Source organism: Chelon labrosus (genome assembly GCF_963514085.1).
Source record: "Chelon labrosus genome assembly, chromosome: 11".
NCBI lineage: Eukaryota > Metazoa > Chordata > Actinopteri > Mugiliformes > Mugilidae > Chelon > Chelon labrosus.
The window spans coordinates 25,282,740-25,302,910 of NC_140344.1; the positions used below are offsets into that span (position 1 = coordinate 25,282,740).

The window sequence follows — 20,171 nt, forward strand, 5'->3', positions numbered from 1 at the left end:
AGCTCCGCCCAAATGATTTGATTGGCCCTGGCAGATCTTTCCAGAAGCGTAATCGGTTCGGAGCATAGACTGTATATAAATATGGACGACGTGTCCCCACTTCCTTGCATTGGCTGAACTGACGCTGTTTTCCCGGGGATATGGGCAGTGGGCATCTTGCGACATGGGATTTTTTTTATGCGCGACCGCTTCACAGAGCAGTTGGCATGGCAACTGGTGGTCGCCGTTCTGTCACATCCTGTTTCTGAAGTAACAAATAACTAACTAAACGAAACTTATTCAAAAACTTGAACATTATATTAACTACCTAAAGTGACCTAACCCATCCTTGAAAAACATATTATATGACATGTATTTTAGTGTTTAAGTTTGGCCCAAGTCCCACACACTAACATGGAGAGGGCGGAGCTTATGACCTATACTGCAGCCAGACACCAGGGGGAGCTCTACTTGCTTTGGCTTCACTTTAGAGGAGCAGTTCCGTAGTCCATATTTTTACACAGTCTACAGCTCAGAGCCACGTCTTTAGTCTTGATGTGCTGCCATGTAATACCGTCTCCGTGGTTCAGAGCGACTCCAGATCAACTTAACCCCAAGAAAAGTCCGGTGTTTCTTCCAGGCTGGAAAACCAGTGCCCTTGGAAAAAAAAAAACGGTAGAACGTGTAAACAAGATTTTAAATATATCTTAAGTACACATGAGTCATGCAAACATTGTTTGTTCACATGGAAATAATATTTTTAGTAGGCAGAATCTTAACGTTTCCGGCTCACTGAGATCTCTGATTGTCTATATTTACATGGACAATGTGTTCACGCTGATTGAAATCAGGAGAACTTGACCGGGGCCACATTCGCTGATCAGACAAAACATTAAAACCACTGACGGGAGACGTAAATAACGTTCATCATCTCGTAATGGTTCACTGTTCTGCTGGGAAACTTTTGGACCTGTTGATGTGGAGGTTTTGCCAGCTCCGCACTGATGCCTCACAGCAAGAAGGTTCTGGGTTCAAATCCTTCGGCCGACTGGGGCCTTTCTGGTTAGGTTCACTGGTGATTCTAAATTGGCCGTAGGTGTGAGTGTGAACGGTTGTCTGTCTCTCTGTGTTAGCCCTGAGATAGACTGGAGACCTGTCCATGAGGCATTTTCATTCTTATTAGATCTAATGTCCATGTAAACAGAACCATTTAGTAGCATTTCAGGAGCTTTCTGTCACACATGCTTCTTCAGTGGATGCTTGATCATTACTCCCGGAACCTGCGCTTCAGGACGTTTGTTGGCGTAGTGTTTAAACTTCAAAGTTGAGCTAAAAGTTCATAACAACTGGGATGCGACTGAAGGCTCCAGAACAGCCGAGCAAAACGCCCTCGCTTCAGATCGTCGGCGCTCCCAGTTGATCTGCAGCATCACGGCTAGAATCTGTAATGCAATTATAAGAAGAAGTAACGAGGTTAGGAGAGGACGCATGGAGCAAATTCCAGTAAAAAGAAATGGAATTATAGAACAACTGAAATATGCTGTAAAAAAAAAAAATAGGATTCAAATCAGAACCATTGAAGTCAGATGAAATAATCCATTAAAGAGGTCTCTTGAGATGAAATACAGTGGCAAGAAAAAGTCTTTCTGAAATTTTTTTTTCATAATATGTGATCTGATCTTCATCAAAGTCAAATTGACAAACATAATGTGTCTCAAATAATTACACAACTTTTTTTTGATCTTTCATGTCTTTATTGAGAACAACAAAAAAAACTTGAGTTAACCCTTGAGTTAATGACCTCAAAAAACTTAATTGGAGTCAGGTTTTAGCACGCCTGGAGTCTCGTTAAGGTAATAAGTTTGGAGGTGTGGACTACAGCTACTTTGATAAAAACCCCTCAAACTTTTGGAGTTTGCTCTGCACAAGAAGAACATGCTTATGTGAGCCATGCCTCGCCCAAAAGAGCTTTCAGAGGATCTACGATCAAGAATTGTTGATTTACATAAAGCTGGCAAGGGTTACAAAGTTATCTCAAAGACTTTAGAAATTCACCAGTCTACAGTTAGGCAAGCAATCTACAAATGGAGACACTTTGGGACTGTTGCTACTCTACCAAGAAGTGGGCGCCCAGTCAAAATGACACCAAGAGCACAACGCAGACTCATCAATGAGGTAAAGAAACAACCCCGAATGACAGCCAGAGATTTGAAGGCATCATTGAAACTTGCTAACATCTCTGTTCATGAGTCTACAAAACGTAAAGCACTGAACAAGCAGGGTATTCACGGCAGGACAGAAAGAACATTGCTGCACGCCTGAAGTTTGCAAAAGAGCACATTGACACTCCACAGTGGTATTGGCAAAATGTTTTGTGGACTGATGAAACTGAGATTGAACTATTTGGGGAAAAAAACACACAGCACTACATCTGGCATAGAAAGGGCACGGGGCCCAACCGTAAAGTGTGGTGGAGGAAGCATCATGATTTGGGCCTGCTTTGCTGCATCAGGGCCTGGCCAGCTTGGAATCATTGAGGGGAAGATGAATTTCCAAAATATATCAAACAATTCTTCAGGATAATGTAAGAAAGTCTGTACGTCAGCTGAAACCGTGTAGAAGGTGGGTGATGCAACAGGACAACGACCCAAAACACCGGAGCAAGTCCACAACAGAATGGCTTTGGGAAAAACAAAATCCGCCTTTTGGAGTGGCCAAGTCAGAGCCCAGACCTCAGCCCAACAGAGATGCTATGGATTGACTTGAAGAGGGCCATACACATGAGATGTCCAAAGAATATGACGGAGCTAAAGCAGTTCTGCAATAAAGAATGGGCTAAAATTCCTCCTCAACGATGTGCAGGTCTGATCCACAGCTACGGGAAGCGCCTGGTTGAGGTTAACCAGTTATTAATTCTAAAGGTTCACTTACTTTTTCCACTGCAATTTTGAATGTTGAATGAGTGTATTCAATAAAGACATGAAAGATCAGATTTTTTTTTTTTTGTGTAATTATTTGAGACACATTATGTTTGTCAATACCCTTGACTTGGATGAAGATCAGATCACATTTTATGACATATTTATTCAGAAAACCATGAAATTCTAAAAGGTTCACATACTTTCTCTTGCCACTGTACATAAAACATACTGATGTAACCAGTTCCAAAGACACAGGAATTCATGTCCTGGCTATGAGCACAGATGATGGAGTACTGCAAAATTGTTCTCAGCGTTAATGTCACAAATTGGATAGTAGTAAAGAGAAGAATTCCCAAATACTCCCTTCAATGCACTTAAAGTCTGTTCAAGTGATCTATATCTATAATCTACATCCACCTTCATCAGTATAACCTGACTAGAATTAACCAGAGACGAACACTAAACCGCTTAGCACGATCTCCAGGTGCTGCATAAAATACTTGCATATTAAACTAGAGTAAAGGTGTAAAAATGTGTTGCAGGGAATCTGAAAGTGTGTGTTGGCGTTCCGGACATCCCCCAGGTGTGAATCTGTGGGTGAGTTTATTTTATTTCCCCTACAAGAGGAAAACTGCCTCTTCTGCTAAACACGCCGACGGTGCTAATTCACATTTCCCAACCATTTATCAAGAGAAGCACCTTCACCTTCGTACCAAGGTTAAACAAGAAGGTCTAACTCAGTTAAAGCCCTTTAACGTTCAAATGTTTGACGGATTCTGCTGCATTAAGAAGCGTGGCGTAGTTTTATTAGTGCAGAACAGTTAAAAAGCCAGTGGTTCAGCTGTAAGGTGCACCCCAGTGATGTTGTCCTTAATGCATCTGTGGTCCTCCCAAGGCTTCTCAGTGTTAAGTAGGTCTGTGGATGTAGGGCAGCCTGTGAGGTCAGACAGGTAGAGCGGATCTGTGGAGGTGTCAGAAAGAAAAAAAATGACTTCAAATCAGGGTAACACTGAAGAAAAAACGTGTTTATCTGGAGTATTATAAATGCACCTCTAACCTATTTCTTGTCCAGGCGGCACAAACCACAAACAAATGTTGGAAATCACACCTGCCCCAATGACATCTGCAGCTTTTCCTCTTCTTCTAACTGCGACAAAATTCATTTTCTTTGCTTTTATTTCAGCAAGAATAATTCTACTTTTTTCCTCATTGTTTCCCAGGATAGGATCTTGAGAAATTTGGGGAAATGCATTTATCATTCACTAATGACGATCTAATTATGGGAATCTGAAAATAAATCTAGCTTGGCATATGAAAAGCATAAAGGGATGAGACCGATTGACACATTACACTAACATGAAGCCCACAGAGTAAATTAAATGTCCTACTGTTGAGCAGCAAAAACCTTTCCAACTAAGCATTTAAAATGTAATTTCTGAATCTTCTAAGAGATGTACTCTGTATCAATGCATATGTTTGGTCCTTATTGTCTCTTAACAGCCTATACTGTTCATCAACATCAGCATATTTCAATATTATATATTATTGTGTATTTTTAAGCTACGTCTCGTATTTTCTTTCTCTCAGATGACACAATCAAATAAAAATATCACAGAAAACAAAATAAGATGAAAAAAAATATTTTATTGTGGTGTGTTTCACATCATATTATATGAATGGAAAAAGACCATCAGTGGAAATGCTTTATTCAGCGGCTTCCTTTCCCTGTAAAATACAGAAATACATGTCATTCCCTGCACACATTTGAAAATTTTGTCTGTTGTCAGCTATATGAAGATTAAAGGCAATAATCATGGCTTAGTAAGAATCTATACTCCAAAGCATGAATAGATTTATCTTGCCAGAGTCACGACAAAAAACTCCTGGAAATCACAACTGCTCAAGGATATCTGCAGCTTTTTCTGATATTCTTACTGTGACAAAATATTTTGTATTTCTTTATTTCAGTGTGAATTAACTAATTTTTATGTCACTGCAGCAGAATGATTTTACAATTAATACCAAATGTTGCTGGCTGTGCATAGTGGTCATGATCGATTTGTGTTCGGTTCAATTCTAATGTGATTTTTCTGAAGTTTAAGAAAGGAAATATTTTAAGTAAATCTGATGCAGGGCAGTTGGACTGACTGTGACCTGAGCTGACTCCAGGTATGATTCAAAAAAACGGCCGTAATACAAATCTGACAAAAATGAGCTGATTCTATGATTCTTATGTGAACTGCAAAGTAGCCATCAGAAGAAAATAAATATGTACACACAATTTGTACAAAATACAGACTCGAGGTTTAAGTATAAAGAGTTGTTGCTCAACAAGCTTCTGTTGAGGAGAAAGTAGATTTGGTGCCAGGAGTGTTTCTTAGAGTGTAAGTGGCTCCACCTGGTGGCTGAAGGGTGTATTACACCTCCCTCCGGAAAAGGAATCCAGCAACAAATGTTAGATTCTGAGTTATCATGTGTGGAAAGTTCACAAGAATTAAAGTGTTAACATGGAGAAACAGGAATTGTCATACTATATATTATCGGTGTATTTCAGAATGTATATATTTTACAGTCTACCTTTTAACTATCTATCTAGTTTCTCTGTAGGTCCCGTAACAAGCTGCGCCACAGACAGCCTCCACTTCGAAGAACACGATCAAGCCAATCCTCAGGCTCCTCGCCCTCTACTTCCCCTGCACCTGATTTGCTGCTGCATGCTAGTTGCGCTGACTGCTTGCAGCTTGTTTTGAGAACCACATGGTTCAATCTCTGCCCTTTGCTTGTTTTTCGATTGTTCTTTTGTTTTCTGTCACCTACCGTGGTATTGAGACGTGCGGACCCTTTCTGTTTGATTTATTTCAGTTGTGGTGGAAGGTGTGGACCAGAGGTAAGACTGGGGTACCCTTTACACTCCACCACGTAGGATCCCTCTGTTATACACACGAGGATAATTGGTTGGTGCCACCCATGTAGTTCTGGTAACGTTTTTAGTAGAAAAGATAGTTAGGCCCTTTTTGTTTGTTGTTTTCTATATGGCAGAGTGTTAGCCAGGCCTAGTTTTGTTTTATTGCTTTCATTTATTTGGCACAACCACGTGGTCCAATTCTTCCCCGCTGTTTTTGTTTTGAGGAGATTTTTGTTTAGTTATCTTTTGTATTCCAATAAATTTTTTAACTTTCACTACACCAGACTTGAGCTCATTGGTTGTATTGTGTTTGTCCCTGATTTTCCCCTGGACACACCTAGGGACGTAACAGAAGCATAACGGTAAACGCGTGCAAAAAACAAACAAACAAAAAAATAAAAGCCCCTTAAAAAACATTATATTTTGCTATTTTCCACATGATTTTAAATAAACATAAAAAGAAAACGGCCTGTTTCCACAAACTAATTCCAATTCACCCTTATAGCACACAACCTCATGATGCCGTCCAGGAAATATGCCATTCTGATGTGGAATTTCAAAATAAAAGCCCCTTAAATTGTCTAATATTTTGCTATTTTCCAGATGATAAACATAAAAAGAAAACTGCCTGTTTCCACAAACAAATACTTCACCCTTGTAGTACACAACCTTGTGATGTCACCCAGGAAAAGGGGCTTTTATTTTGAAATTCCACATCAGAATGCCCTGATATGTCCTGGGAGGCATCATGAGGTTGTGTGCTGTAAGGGTGAAGTGGAATTAGTTTGTGGAAACAGGCATTTTTTTTTTTTTTTAATTGCAGTCTGAATTGGTATAGCAAACAGTTTTTTTATTTTTATTTCTGTTTAAAATCATGTAGAAAGTAGCAAAGTATTAGAAAATTGGAGGTGCCTTTATTTTGAAATTCCATATCAGAATGGCCTGATATTTCCTGGGTGACATCCTGAAGTTGAGTACTATGAGGGTGGAGTAGAATTAGTTTGTGGAAACAGGCAGTTTTCTTTTTATTACTATTTTAAATCATGCAGAAATCAGCAAAATATTAGGGAATTCAAAGGGCTTTTATTTTGAAATTCCACATCAGAATGTCCTGATATTTCCTGGGTGACATCCTGAGGGTGTGTACTATCAGTATGAAAGGGAATACGTTTGTGGAAACAGGCAGTTTTCCATAATTGTTATATTTTACTAAAATATTATTGATTAAATTGACACAGAAGAACCAATGTATATAGTTAGTTACATTTTTTATTTTAATTCATTATAACATTGTTGCAAATAATAAATAGTTATTATTTGTTTTTTATTTTCATTAGAATTGAATTTGTTCACCATTTACTGATTGACAGCGTGCATGAATGACGCTTTTATTTTGAAGGGCTGTTTTTGAACGCTTTAACCGTTAAACTTCGAATAAGCGCGAAAGACCGGCTGGCTCGACCGTGTTCTCCGAAGTGGGGGCTTTCTTTACCACAGTGTTAGGCTGCAGCAGTTAGGTAACGATGTTAGCTTTGCGTGTGTCTATTTAATTGATATTTTTAAAGATATTACTTAATTATGGCCATATAATTTTTAGTTTTTCCTTGTTTTAGTTAGCTAGCTAGGCTAGGCTGTAGCAATATAACATTTCATTTTACTAAGAAGCAGGACTCACTGTAATATTCACTGCAACTACTGAAGTACTATAGAAGTTAATGGTTAAAGTTACTACTGATTGTTGACCTCTTCTTGTTTTTGTAACAGTGATTCAGTCCTTTTTTAAAATCAAAAAGGATTTAAAAAAAAACAAAAACAAAAAACGAATTTGTTACCCCATGAATCCTGGCATTGTCATCTTGGAATATGCCCATGTCATCAGGGAAGAAACAATCCATTGATGGAATAACCTGGTCATTCAGTATATTCAGGTAGTCAGCTGACCTCATTCTTTGGACACATGATGTTGCTGAACCGAGACCTGAGCAACTGCAGCAACCCCAGATCATAGCACTGCCCCCACAGGCTTGTACAGTAGACACTAGGCATGATGGGTGCGTCACTTCATCTGCCTCTCTTCTTACCCTGATGCCCCCATCACTCTGGAACAGGGTAAATCTGGACTCATCAGACCACATGACCTTCTTCCATTGCTCCAGAGTCCAATCTTTATGCTCCCGAGCAAATTGAAGCCTTTTTTTCCAGTTAGCCTCACTGATTAGTGGTTTTCTTAAGGCTACACAGCTGTTCAGTCCCAATCCCTTGAGTTCCCTTCTCATTGTACGCGTGGAAATGCTCTTACTTTCACTATTAAACATAGCCCTGAGTTCTACAGTTGTTTTTCTTTCATTTGATTTCACCAAACGTTTAAGTGATCGCCAATCACGATCAATCAGGATATTTTTCCGACCACATTTCTTCCTTGAAGACAGTAGTTCCCCACTATCCTTCCAGTTTTTAATAATGCGTTGGACAATTGTTAACCCAATTTTAGTAGTTTCTACAATCTCCTTAGATGTTTTCTCTGCTTGATGCATGCCAATGATTTGACCCTTCTCAAACAGACTAACATCTTTTCCATGACCACAGGATGCGTCTTTAGACATGGTTGTTTAAGAAATGAGAAGCTACTCATTGCATCAGTTGGGGTTAAATAACTTGTTGCCAGCTGAAAGATAATCACCCATGCAGTAATTATCCAATTAGGAGGCTTGCACCTATTTGCTTAGTTAAATCCAGGTGGCGACTTTCTTTTTGGCCAGGCAGTGTCATTGAAATATTTCAGGGTCTAATAGTGACTAACATGAAGCCCACAGAGTAAATTAAATGTCCTCCTGTTCAGCAGCAAAAACCTTTCCAACTAAGCATTTAGAATGTAATTTCTGAATCTTCGAGGAGATGTACTCTGTATCAATGCATATGTTTGGTCCTTATTGTCTCTTAACAGCCTATACTGTTCATCAACATCAGCATATTTCAATATTATATATTATTGTGTATTTTTAAGCTACGTCTCGTATTTTCTTTCTCTCAGATGACACAATCAAATAAAAATATCACAGAAAACAAAATATGATGAAAAAAATATTTTATTGTGGCGTGTTTCACATCATATTATATGAATGGAAAAAGACCATCAGTGGAAATGCTTTATTCAGCGGCTTCCTTTCCCTGTAAAATACAGAAATACATGTCATTCTCTGAACACATTTGAACATTTTGTCTGTTGTCAGCTATATGAAGATTAAAGGCAATAATCATGGCTTAGTAAGAATCTATACTCCAAAGTGTGAATATATTTACCTTGCCAGAGTCACGGCTCTTTGCTCTGAGCTTGTTGACTTGGGTCTCTGCAATATCAGCACGCTCCTCAGCCTCCTCCAGCTCATGCTGGACCTTCCTGCACTTGGACAGATGAATATTGGCCTGCTCCTCCTGTAATACAAGCCAATGTTTAAACCATATTTGAAATAACATACTATCAAGTACTTATTGTTTTCAAAGAAATGTTTTGTCCTTACCGCTTCCTCAGCCTGCCTCTTGTAGGCCTTCACCTTGAGCTGCAACTTGTCAACCAGATCCTGCAGTCTGGAAACGTTCTTCTTGTCCTCCTCAGTCTGTAATTGAAAACATAGGTTTGCATGATTCAGTTTTGATAATGCAGTTGATATAATGTTACATTAATTTATACCATGTATGCTAAGTGTTAATGTGGCTATACCTGATAGGTGAGCTCCTTCACTCTCCTCTCATATTTGCGGACACCCTTGACGGCATCAGCACCACGTCTCTGCTCAGCCTCAACCTCTGTTTCCAGCTCACGCACCTTCAGAAAACCAGAAAATTCATGAATTATTTACAGGCCATGTGTTTAATACGTTTTTCTACATTTGTTGAACTACAAAAAGTTTTTTTTTAATTTACCCTAGACTCAAGTTTCTGGAGCTGCTTCTTGCCACCCTTCATGGCCAGATTCTCAGCCTCATCCAGACGGTGCTGCAGGTCCTTGACTGCAACCTCCAGGTTCTTCTTCATCCTCTCCAGGTGAGAGCTAGTATCCTGCTCCTTCTTCAGCTCCTCAGCCATCATAGCAGCCTAGAAAACATAACATTTCAATTTAAAATGAGCTGGAAAGACACAGTTAAATGTAGTATAATAGTGAACAAATTAGATTTAAACCTACATCAGTGATAGCCTTCTTGGCCTTATCCTCTGCATTCCTTGCTTCCTGAATGCTGTCATCCACTTCACTCTGGACCTGGACCAGGTCAGACTCAAGCTTCTTCTTGGTGTTCAGAAGGCTTGTGTTCTGAAAGATTAAAAAATAGTTATCTCATGCCTGACATAATAGCTTAGATTTGTGCTTGTGTGGAGAAATATTTAATAGAATGTTCACCTGAGAGTGAAGAAGTCCAACACGCTCGCTGGCGTCAACCAGTTCCTGCTCAGCGATTTTGCGGCTTCTCTCTGTCTGTTCCAGAGCAGCTCTAAGTTCCTCAATTTCAGCCACCATGAGACCGTTCCTGCGCTCCACCATAGCAGCTTGTTCCTTGAGGTCATCCTGAGCTCTGACAGCATCATCAAGGTGCAGTTGAGCATCCTAGAGAAAAACCAAAGATGAAAATCACACAAAAATATAAATCTATTTCTATTTTTACTATAATCAATCCATATGCAACAGCTCTATTTTTTTTACAATACCTTCAGTTGTGCCTGCACATTCCTCAGCTGTTTCTGGGACTCAGAAGCCTGGCGATTAGCATGGCTCAGCTGAATCTCCATCTCATTCAGGTCTCCCTCCATCTTCTTCTTAATCCTCAGGGCATCATTCCTGCTCCTGACCTCAGAATCCAGAGTGCCCTGCATGGAGTCCATCACCCTCTGGCTGTTCCTCTTGATCTGCTCCATCTCCTCATCCTTTTCTGCCAGCTTCCTATCCACCTCACCCTTAATCTGGTTGAGCTCCAGCTGAACACGCAGGATCTTAGACTCCTCATGTTCCAGAGTTCCCTATTGATGTCATATAATAAGATATGAGTCTCTGCCTTCATACCCTTTCACAGTGTATTAGATCAGGAAAGTACATTCAGACAAAATCCTCAGACAAAGATTTACCTCAGCCTCCTCAAGAGCGGTCTGGATCTCAGACTTCTCTGTCTCCACCTGCTTCTTGGACTTCTCCAGCTCATGGATGCTCTTGCCAGTCTCACCAATCTGTTCAGTCAGATCTGAGATCTCCTCTGCAGAGAGATGCAGATGTTTAATATTGTTTATAGATGTTTTTGGGGACAAATAGATACATGTGTTTTAAAACACAAGTGCTAGTGCTATTGCACAGTCTGGTAGGAACTCACGCTGCAGGTTCTTGTTTTCACGCTTCATGGTCTCCAGCTGATCCAGAGCCTCCTCATAAGAGTTCTTCATCTTGAACAGTTCAGTGCCCAGAGAGCGAGCCTCCTTCTGAGCTCCCTCAAGCTCTGCCTGGCCCTCCTCGTACTTCTGCTTCCACTCAGCCAGCACCTAAGTAACACAGTTTATATTGTTGAATTAGTTGTCCATACCATGAAAAGACACATTATATTATCTGAGTCTTGGTCACTGCAAGTAAAGGATATTACCTTGTCAAAGTTCCTCTGCTTCTTGTCCAGGTTGGCGGCCAGCCCATTAGCTCTCTCCACATCAATCATAAGATCCTCCACTTCACTCTGGAGCCTCTGTTTGGTCTTCTCCAGAGAAGCACACTTGGAATTCACAGCCTCAATCTGTTCCTCAGCCTCCTGAAGACGCTGGGCCAGCTTTTTCCTTTTAAAAAATGTTAAGTACATTAACATTTCAAGTTGATCCACATTATAATGCTACACTGGCCATTCAGTTTGTTGAATGTTACTCACTTGGATTCCTCAAGCTCCTCAGTGCGCTGGATAGCATCAGTTTCGTATTTTGTTCTCCACTGAGCCACCTCACTGTTGGCCTTGGACATTCCACGCTGCAGCTCGGCCTTGGCCTCCTGCTCCTCCTCAAACTGCTCCCTCAGCAGGTCACAGTCATGGCGGGCTGATTGCAGTCCATGGGCAAGGGCATTCTTGGCCTAGTATAACACATATAACAAATATAATGGAATTGTAATGAAGTGTAATTATAAACCTCTATCAAATAACACCTATGCATAGCTAACTTAAATGTTTCTTACCTTGACCTCCTCTTCAATCTGCCTCTTCAGCTCCTCAATCTGCTGTGTGAAGGCCTGTTTGCCTCTGGTCAGCTGGGAGACGAGTGCTTCTTTCTCTTCCATTTGACGGCCAAACTCACCTTTTGTGAAAAGTGTCATCAAATTTTAGTTTGTGTTCAGTTTCTTAGTCGTATACTAGAATTTATGTACCGTATGTAGTTATTTGCTCCTTTAGACATACCATTTTCTGTGAGGAGACGTGCTTTCTGGGCTCCAACGTCATTGAGCTGACGGACATTTTCATCACTCTTGGTCTTCAGTTCACTAAGTTGGTCCTCAAGAGTACGGCACATCTTTTCCAGATTTCCCTAATGAGGAAAAGAGTAAACAGATCAGCAATGCAATTTTATTTACGCTACATGTTGATATTTCTGTAAGTACAGTATTAAAATGCAATTGAATGTGTTATGTACCTTTGCTTTAGCAACAGCCTCCATGTTGCTGGAGAGGTCATCAATCTCCATCTTGTATTCACTCTTTTCCTTCTCAAGCTTCTGCTTGACGCGCTGCAAGTTGTCGATCTGCTCTCCCAGCTCAGCAACGCTGTCAGCCTGCTTCTTGCGAAGAGCAGCGGCAGTGGCTTCATGCTGCAGAGTAGACTCTTCAAGATCACGACGGAGCTTCTGGAACTCAGCCTCGCGCTTCTTGTTCATCTCAATCTGAGCAGCAGTTGCACCACCGGCCTCCTCCAGCCTCTCGCTGATCTCCTCAAGTTCCCTGGACAGGTCAGCCCTCTGCTTCTCAACCTTGGCACGAGCAGCACGTTCAGCCTCAATCTCCTCTTCCAGTTCCTCAATGCGAGCCTGTTGGATGTAGAAATCTTATCTTTCAGTAAACCTTTTACTTGAAATCGCAAAAATGGAAGAATATGGAATAATGTTTGATGTAACACAAAGTATTATTCACCTGAAGCTCCTTGATCTTCTTCTGAAGCTGGGCACCCATTGACTGCTCATCCTCAATCTTGCTAAGGAGCTGGCTAATTTCAAAGTCTTTCCTGTGAGAATAATATAGTGCATAGTAAGAGATCGTCCGAGCTCTGGACCATAAAACATAATGGTTATTTTTAAACAGAGATAAGAACTAATCTTGGTTACTTCTTAGTTTTCTCCTCAGACTGCTGCTTGTCATTCTCAAGATCCATGATGGACTCCTGGGCAAGTTTCAGGTCACCCTCCAGCTTTCTCTTGGCTCTCTCCAGGTCCATACGAAGCTTCTTTTCTTGCTCCAGAGAACCCTCAAGCTGCACATTGATATGGATTTGTTATGATCACGCTCAAGAAAAATCTTGTTTTTCTAATCCTTGTGACATTTCATACTTACATCATCGACTTGCTGCTCAAGCTTGGTCTTGGCCTTGGTCAGAGTGTTGACTTTGTCTTCCTCAGCCTGCAGGTCATCAAGGGTCTGCTGATGAGCCTCCTGAAGGGCTTTCTTCTCCTTGGTCAGCTTAGCAATGCTCTCATCCTGAGAGGCCATCTCTTCAGTCAGGTTTTTCACCTGCATTTACAAAAAAGGCATTATTATTGCATGACCGCATAAGTCTTAAATGTGATTTCATCTCCTAGATGTGTTAAAATGAAAGAACCTTGTTCTCAGTGGCGTGTTTCTCTTTCTCCACTTTGGCCAAGGTAAGCTCCAGGTCATCAATATCCTTCTTGAGCTCAGAGCATTCATCCTCCAGCTTTCTCTTCTTGGCAGTAAGCTCAGCATTGATTTCCTCTTCATCCTCCAGCCTCTCAGTTGTCTCCTTGAGTTTGGCCTCCAGCTGAATCTTGCTCTTGATAAGTCCCTCACATCTCTCCTCGGCATCTGACAGATTCTCTGATTCCTAGTTGACGTTTGTAAAAGACGTTAAGACATAAAATCTGTTGATACACAAACGAAAAATGTACAACCATCCTTTGATATCTACTTACAGATGCCACTTGCAGCTGCAAGTCATTCTTCTCCTGCAGAAGAGACACCATCTTCTCCTCCAGTTCCTTCTTCTTGGCCAGAGCAGTAGCCAGGTCTGTCTGCATCTTTCCGTAGTTCTCCTTCATCTGAGCCAGCTCCTTCTCTGTCTCAGCACTCTTCAGCAGAGGCTTGATCTTGTAGTAGACCTTCATCCATGGCCAGTGTTTGACATTCATGAATGAGCGAACATTGTACTGAATGGTATAGATGGCTTCCCTGTGGAGAAGACATTTCCGTTATAGACCAAGTCACTGTTCATTATTTCTACTACATGTTGAGAATTTCCTTTTTTAACATGCCTCCTCTCCATCATCTTGACAAACTCCTTTCTCATGAGGTAACCGCGGCAAAGAGCCTGAGTCATGGTGACCAGAGATGCCAACTTTTCATCTCTCATCTCCTCAAGGGTACCCAGCAGACCGGCCTTGAAGAATACCTGGATAAATAGAAAGAAATCATACGTGATTGCAGTATAATGTTAAACACTGTAACCAGGGCTACTCTAAAGAGTGAATAGATTATACCATTTATATCCATACAACTTTTTAAGTATGTTTCTACATACACACATGGTGTGACTTGAACCCCATATTCACGACATTAAGAGATACCCTGCCAATTAACAGATAAACAAAGCGGACATAAAACTTAACCTTCTGTTTGTAGGATCACAAAGGTCTTACCTTGGTGTGTCCGAATCTGTACTGGTCGTGATCAATATCAATTGACCCAAGCAGCTTCTCAGCAGCCTTCTTGTTGTCAATGAACTGGCCCTCAGGGATGACACTGGCATTCAGTACCTTGTATCTATCATGAGAGAGTGAATGATTAGTGTGTGCATTTCATATCAATGTCTGCATCAGACTCTTATTAAATTTCTTTTTACCTCTGCTTGAAGTCTCCATAGACGATTCTGCTGGGGAAACCTTTTCTGCAGATTCTGATACCCTCCAGCACACCATTACACCTGAGCTGGTGGATAACCAGGAAGTTCTCCATCAGACCTGTAAAAGAGAGATTTGTCAGTAGTAATATGCAGTTATGAAGAAACATTCAAAGTTTAATCAAACCAATGCACACAGACACTATAAAGATCGTGTTTTGGTACCTGGAGTCTTAGACTCATTGGGAATCAGACAACGCACAAAGTGAGGATGGGTGCTCCTCAAGTTAGTCATCAGCTTGCCCAAGTTCTCCTATAGGTTGAAAGTGGTGCATATTAGTCATAAATGTAACACATATGAGGTTAAGTATTAGGTGGCATTCAACGTATTTTTCAAACCTTACCCTGAACTGTGAAGACACAGTCTGCATGGAACCACCCTTCTTCTTGCCTCCCTTCTTGGTTGTATCTGTTTTTCAGTTTGTTTTTAATAGAAACTTTGCGTTACACGAGTGAAAATTAATAATATACATGTATGTAATATAGTTCTTTATCAAGCATCTTACCCTCAGCGGGAGCAGGAGGGTACAGAATATTCAGCAGTTTAACTGAGGACTTCTGGTACAGCTGCACGACAGACTCGTTCAGTGGGTCCTTGTTCTTGTCCAGCCAGCCAGTGATGTTGTAATCCACAGTGCCAGCATAGTGCACCAGTGAGAAGTGGGCCTCAGCCTTGCCCTTCGCGGGCTTTGGCTTCTCAAATGCTCTGTTCTTGCCAAGATGCTGGTCATACAGCTTGTTCTTGAAGGATGTGTCAGTGGCCTTGGGGAACATGCACTCCTCTTCAAGGATGGAGAAGATACCCATGGGCTGAATGAAAATGGAAGTGAATAGTCATAAAATGGAAAATGGTGTTCTCGTAACATACAAAATAAGACATGCATCCAAATGATGTGGATTTGTACCTTTTCAATCAGCTCAATGCAGGCAGCCAAGTCCATACCGAAGTCAATGAACTCCCAGATAATACCCTCTTTCTTGTACTCCTCTTGCTCCAGGACGAACATGTGGTGGTTGAAGAACTGTTGCAGTTTCTCATTGGTGAAGTTGATGCACAGCTGCTCCATGCTGTTGTACTGTGAATGGATGAATTGTCAACATCATCATTCTGTCATGAAAAGTATAGAATGGTGATTTTGTTATGAGTAAAGCTTACATCAAAGATTTCAAAACCAGCAATGTCCAGGACACCAATGAAGTAGTTCCTCTGCTGCTTAGTGTCCAACATTTGGTTGATATGGACGACCATCCACAAGAACATCCTCTCATAGATGGACTTGGCCAGGGCAGGTACAGAGTTCAGCACCTAAAGACAAAGAAAAACATTATTTGATTAATGTCAGTTAACTTTTATGTAAAATACTGACGTACTGGAACCTTTTTTAAAGCAAAACTAATCCTAAATGTGAATAAATTATACACTGTTTTTGTTCCTTTTTTCTTACAAGCTCAAGATCTGCACTATTTTATTGACTATTATTGATCTGCTTTTGTATAATAGGATACTTGAGATTAATAACTTGTGTTTACCTGAGGTACAGTCTGTCCCTTGGTGACATACTCATTTCCGACCTTCACTCTGGGATAGCACAGAGCCTTCAGCATGTCAGCAGAGTTCAGACCCAACAGGTAAGCAACCTTGTCAGCATCTGACAACAGCAACAGTCATTAATGGTTATTAAATGCAGAATGTGATGGTGATATTCAATCACGATAAACATTGGCCAGTGTGATTAAGGAATGTATTGGAGATGCTCAAAAATTTGTCATATCAATATCACACTAACTACTCACCCTCTGTGCCATCAGGCTCAGCCTGCTCCTCACGCTGCTTCTGCTTGAACTTCATGTTACCATGGTGAAGCACAGCACCAGTCATCTTGTAGATGCTCATCTTCTCCTCATTAGAGAAGCCCAGGATATCGATAGCATTCTGTTCAAAATGAAATATAATCCTGTCAGAAAACATTGTCACATACGCAGTTGTCTTTGTAACATACGCAGCTTCATGTTTTAATCATGAGGGTCACTCACATCAGTGGCTTCCAGCTCAACTTTGTCATCAATGCTAGCCACAGTGATTTGGCCCTGACTGCACATGGGGAAGTCGTAGGGGTTGCTTGAGATCAGAGACATTTCTGAAAGTCAAAGGAGAGTGACATTTTCAATTGATAGTTTTCAATAGATAGTTTTAACTTTTTGCAACTCAGTCTGCTTACCAATCAGCTCAGGCTTGTGGTTAGTCATCATTTGGTAGAAGATGTGGTAGCCTCTCTCATCAGGAAGCTGGAATGTCACTCTAGACTTCTCCAGCAGATCTGCAAATTTAGTTTGTAAGTCACAATGCCCAAACAAACTTATATGATTTCACACTGAGAAATTGTTACTTACATGTCTCAATATCAGCACTAGCCAGTTTGCCAGTGGTGCCGAAATGAATTCTGATGAATTTACCCTATTTGGAACAAATTGTTAGATTTCTTCCACATGGGCAATGTGTAACAGTAATTCTCCCAACAGAATTTGTTTCATACTTACAAAACGAGAAGAGTTGTCATTCCTCACAGTTTTGGCATTACCATAAGCCTCCAGCAAGGGATTGGCTGCAATAATCTGGTCCTCCAGTGAGCCCTAAAAGACAAGTTTATGAACAATGTTAAACAAGACTTCTCCTGTGGAAGTGTGTTTCATATTTTCAGAAATAACTTCATCATAACATACCCCAATTTTGCTGGCTTGCTCCTTCTTCTTGTCACCACCACCAACTGCAATTGTTGCAAAGTACTGGATGACACGCTTGGTGTTCACAGTCTTTCCAGCACCAGATTCTCCACTGGGTATAGAAACAGACTTTGTAAGAGTTTGATCAACATATTTTGTCATATTAGACAAAGTCAACTCATGTGATACTTACGTGATCAAGACGGACTGATTCTCCCTATCTGTTGATGAAAAACATGGTATTTAATATTTACTTCTTTGACAAGAAGCTGATATTTTTCATTTTTAATTTAAGGACGTACCAGTAAGCATGTTCTGATAAGCGTTGTCAGAGACAGAGAAGATATGGGGTGGAGCCTCCATACGCTTCTTGCCTCTGTAGGCACTCACAACTTCAGCATCGTACACTGGGAGCCACTTGTAGGGGTTCACGGTGGCGCAGAACAACCCAGAGTAGGTCTAAAAGTGATTATAGAGATTGAAAAGTTAATGCCATTTAAATTTTCCCTTAAGTTTGATGATTTACAGTATTTCTATTTGTGAGAATGCCTTACGTAGATCATCCATGCGGCATAACGCTCTTTGAGATTATACAACACAGAGGCTTCATTGAGATGGGTCATCATGGCCATGTCCTCAATTTTGTCAAACTTGGGAGGGTTCATTGGAGAGACATCCTCTTCTTTGACTACCCTCTCCTGCAATGGGACATTGGCACAATGAGAACTAATCACGTTTTACTTTAACAGTTTAGTCTGATGTTATGATACCTACCTCATTATTCTCCAGGAGTTTGACAGTGGCTTTGCCACCCTCCTTCTTGATGACTGTTGCCTTCAGGTACAGCTCTTTAACATCAGGCACGTAGCAAGCGCTCTTGGCATCAAAGGGTTTGCTTTGAGCCTCAATTCTCTCCTTCTCTGGCTTACGAAGGTAAATGGCAGCTTTGCCATAAACGGCCATCTCTGCGTCCGTACTCATGGTGGCAGTGTTCTTCTGTAAAGTTTTATCAAATATATCAAATAAGTATAATCATGGTCAGTGTCTTAAAACCACTATTTTGCTGAAGTTACTTAACAGCCCACAATAACTCACTTAAACCAAACAATTTTACACTTTCTTATCAAACTGATCTCCCTCATCACAGCTGACTTGACTTGTTAAGTCATTCATACATCCTCCCTAGAGTTAATGTAGATATAACATTCATACTAACTTGAACTGTCAACAGTAGAAAAACCTAAACTTTGCAACTCAATTAAAATACTCAATATATGAAAAATAGCCAGCAGTGCCAAGTTGTTCTTACCTGACCCTGTTCACGTCAAAAGTCTGTTATATTCCACAATCCTGTTGAAAACACATCACATACACTCAGCTACTGATGAAAGTTTGAAAGGAAAGATTTGTTTGAAATGTAACTAATCAATTAATGCATTAATGTCACAACTTAGAAGATGTTAAATTGTTCCATAGCACATAGAAGATGAGCCTACCACAAGCAGGAGTCTTCAAGGGTCTTCTACCACACACTACTCTGTTTGCTTGGGCTCTTTATATTGAACACAGCATGCCTACGCAGCAGAGGCTATATATGGAATACATGCCTAATGTGGTGTGGATAAGGGCTACAGCAGACATCCATTAAAACCAGTTGCTAGTACATCATATATTTGGATTTCATTCTGAAAGGACAGTTTGCATTTGCCTTTTTTCAAATAGTTTTTAGTTTTTTAGTTTTTTTATCATACTTGTTTTTAATCAAATATTTCTTTCAAATGACCCTCCAACAATTAATCAACTCCAATCTTGTCCACATAAAAAAATGTACAAAAAGGAGAGGGCTCCTCTGAAACCACTTGTATGTTTTGAAAAAGTTATAATTGCAGCAGATTTAATTAATAAAGTGTCTCCAAATTTCCTCTGACCACATTTCATTGGATGCTTAAACCGTGATTAAGATAATGTCAATAAAAAATAGTTTTCAGTTGCCTGTATTGCACACAAATTAAGGACATGCAATGACATGCTTCAATTTTAATCAGTACAGCTGTCCATATACTCTGCATAGCGTATTGTGTTTCACTGATATTTTATGAGCGTAACCTCAGTCCAAACTGTCTTTACAAGCTTCAAGTCTATTTTCAGACTTTCTCAGAAGATAACTTCTTCCACTTGAAGCAGAAGATAGGTCCTGCATTGTTTGCACAGCATCTGAGTCCGATAGCGCTTTTATTTTAAGTGGCTGAGCAAAAATTTCCTACTGATGTCCCAAGTAGAGCAAGATGGGACCCCAAATGAGGCAGCTTAGGAGGTCTCAAGTATTTTGAATTGAATAGCAGAAGATGGGATGTGCATGGGAATCTAAACTTGATGATGTGTAACTTTTTGTAATAGAATGGGACAAAGATTAATAGGATAAGAACTGGAATGCAGTATATGCAAATTTGAGCGACACATTTTTAAATGCTTTACAGACGGTTACACATTACGTTTTCTTTTTAAATGTAATAATAC

At 40.4% G+C, this 20,171-nt stretch overlaps 1 pseudogene across 1 annotated transcript; it reads right to left on the minus strand.

Moving 5' to 3' along the window:
• Nucleotides 1-8,708: 8,708 nt before the first annotated feature.
• LOC311495615 (myosin heavy chain, fast skeletal muscle-like) lies at nt 8,709-18,635 on the minus strand (annotated as a pseudogene). The gene is made up of 37 exons: nt 18,429-18,635; nt 18,209-18,352; nt 17,957-18,113; nt 17,848-17,875; nt 17,655-17,766; nt 17,472-17,564; nt 17,325-17,388; nt 17,153-17,251; nt 16,968-17,071; nt 16,728-16,866; nt 16,464-16,582; nt 16,090-16,239; nt 15,839-16,009; nt 15,440-15,743; nt 15,278-15,342; nt 15,099-15,186; nt 14,877-14,994; nt 14,674-14,797; nt 14,290-14,426; nt 13,951-14,206; nt 13,620-13,862; nt 13,355-13,531; nt 13,129-13,274; nt 12,938-13,028; nt 12,445-12,834; nt 12,213-12,339; nt 11,993-12,111; nt 11,694-11,890; nt 11,421-11,604; nt 11,157-11,322; nt 10,918-11,042; nt 10,504-10,812; nt 10,199-10,402; nt 9,986-10,111; nt 9,727-9,897; nt 9,324-9,628; nt 8,709-9,237 (listed from the first exon to the last, which is right to left on the minus strand). The product of its transcript is annotated as a myosin heavy chain, fast skeletal muscle-like (transcript).
• Between the last annotated feature and the right edge of the window lie 1,536 nt (nt 18,636-20,171).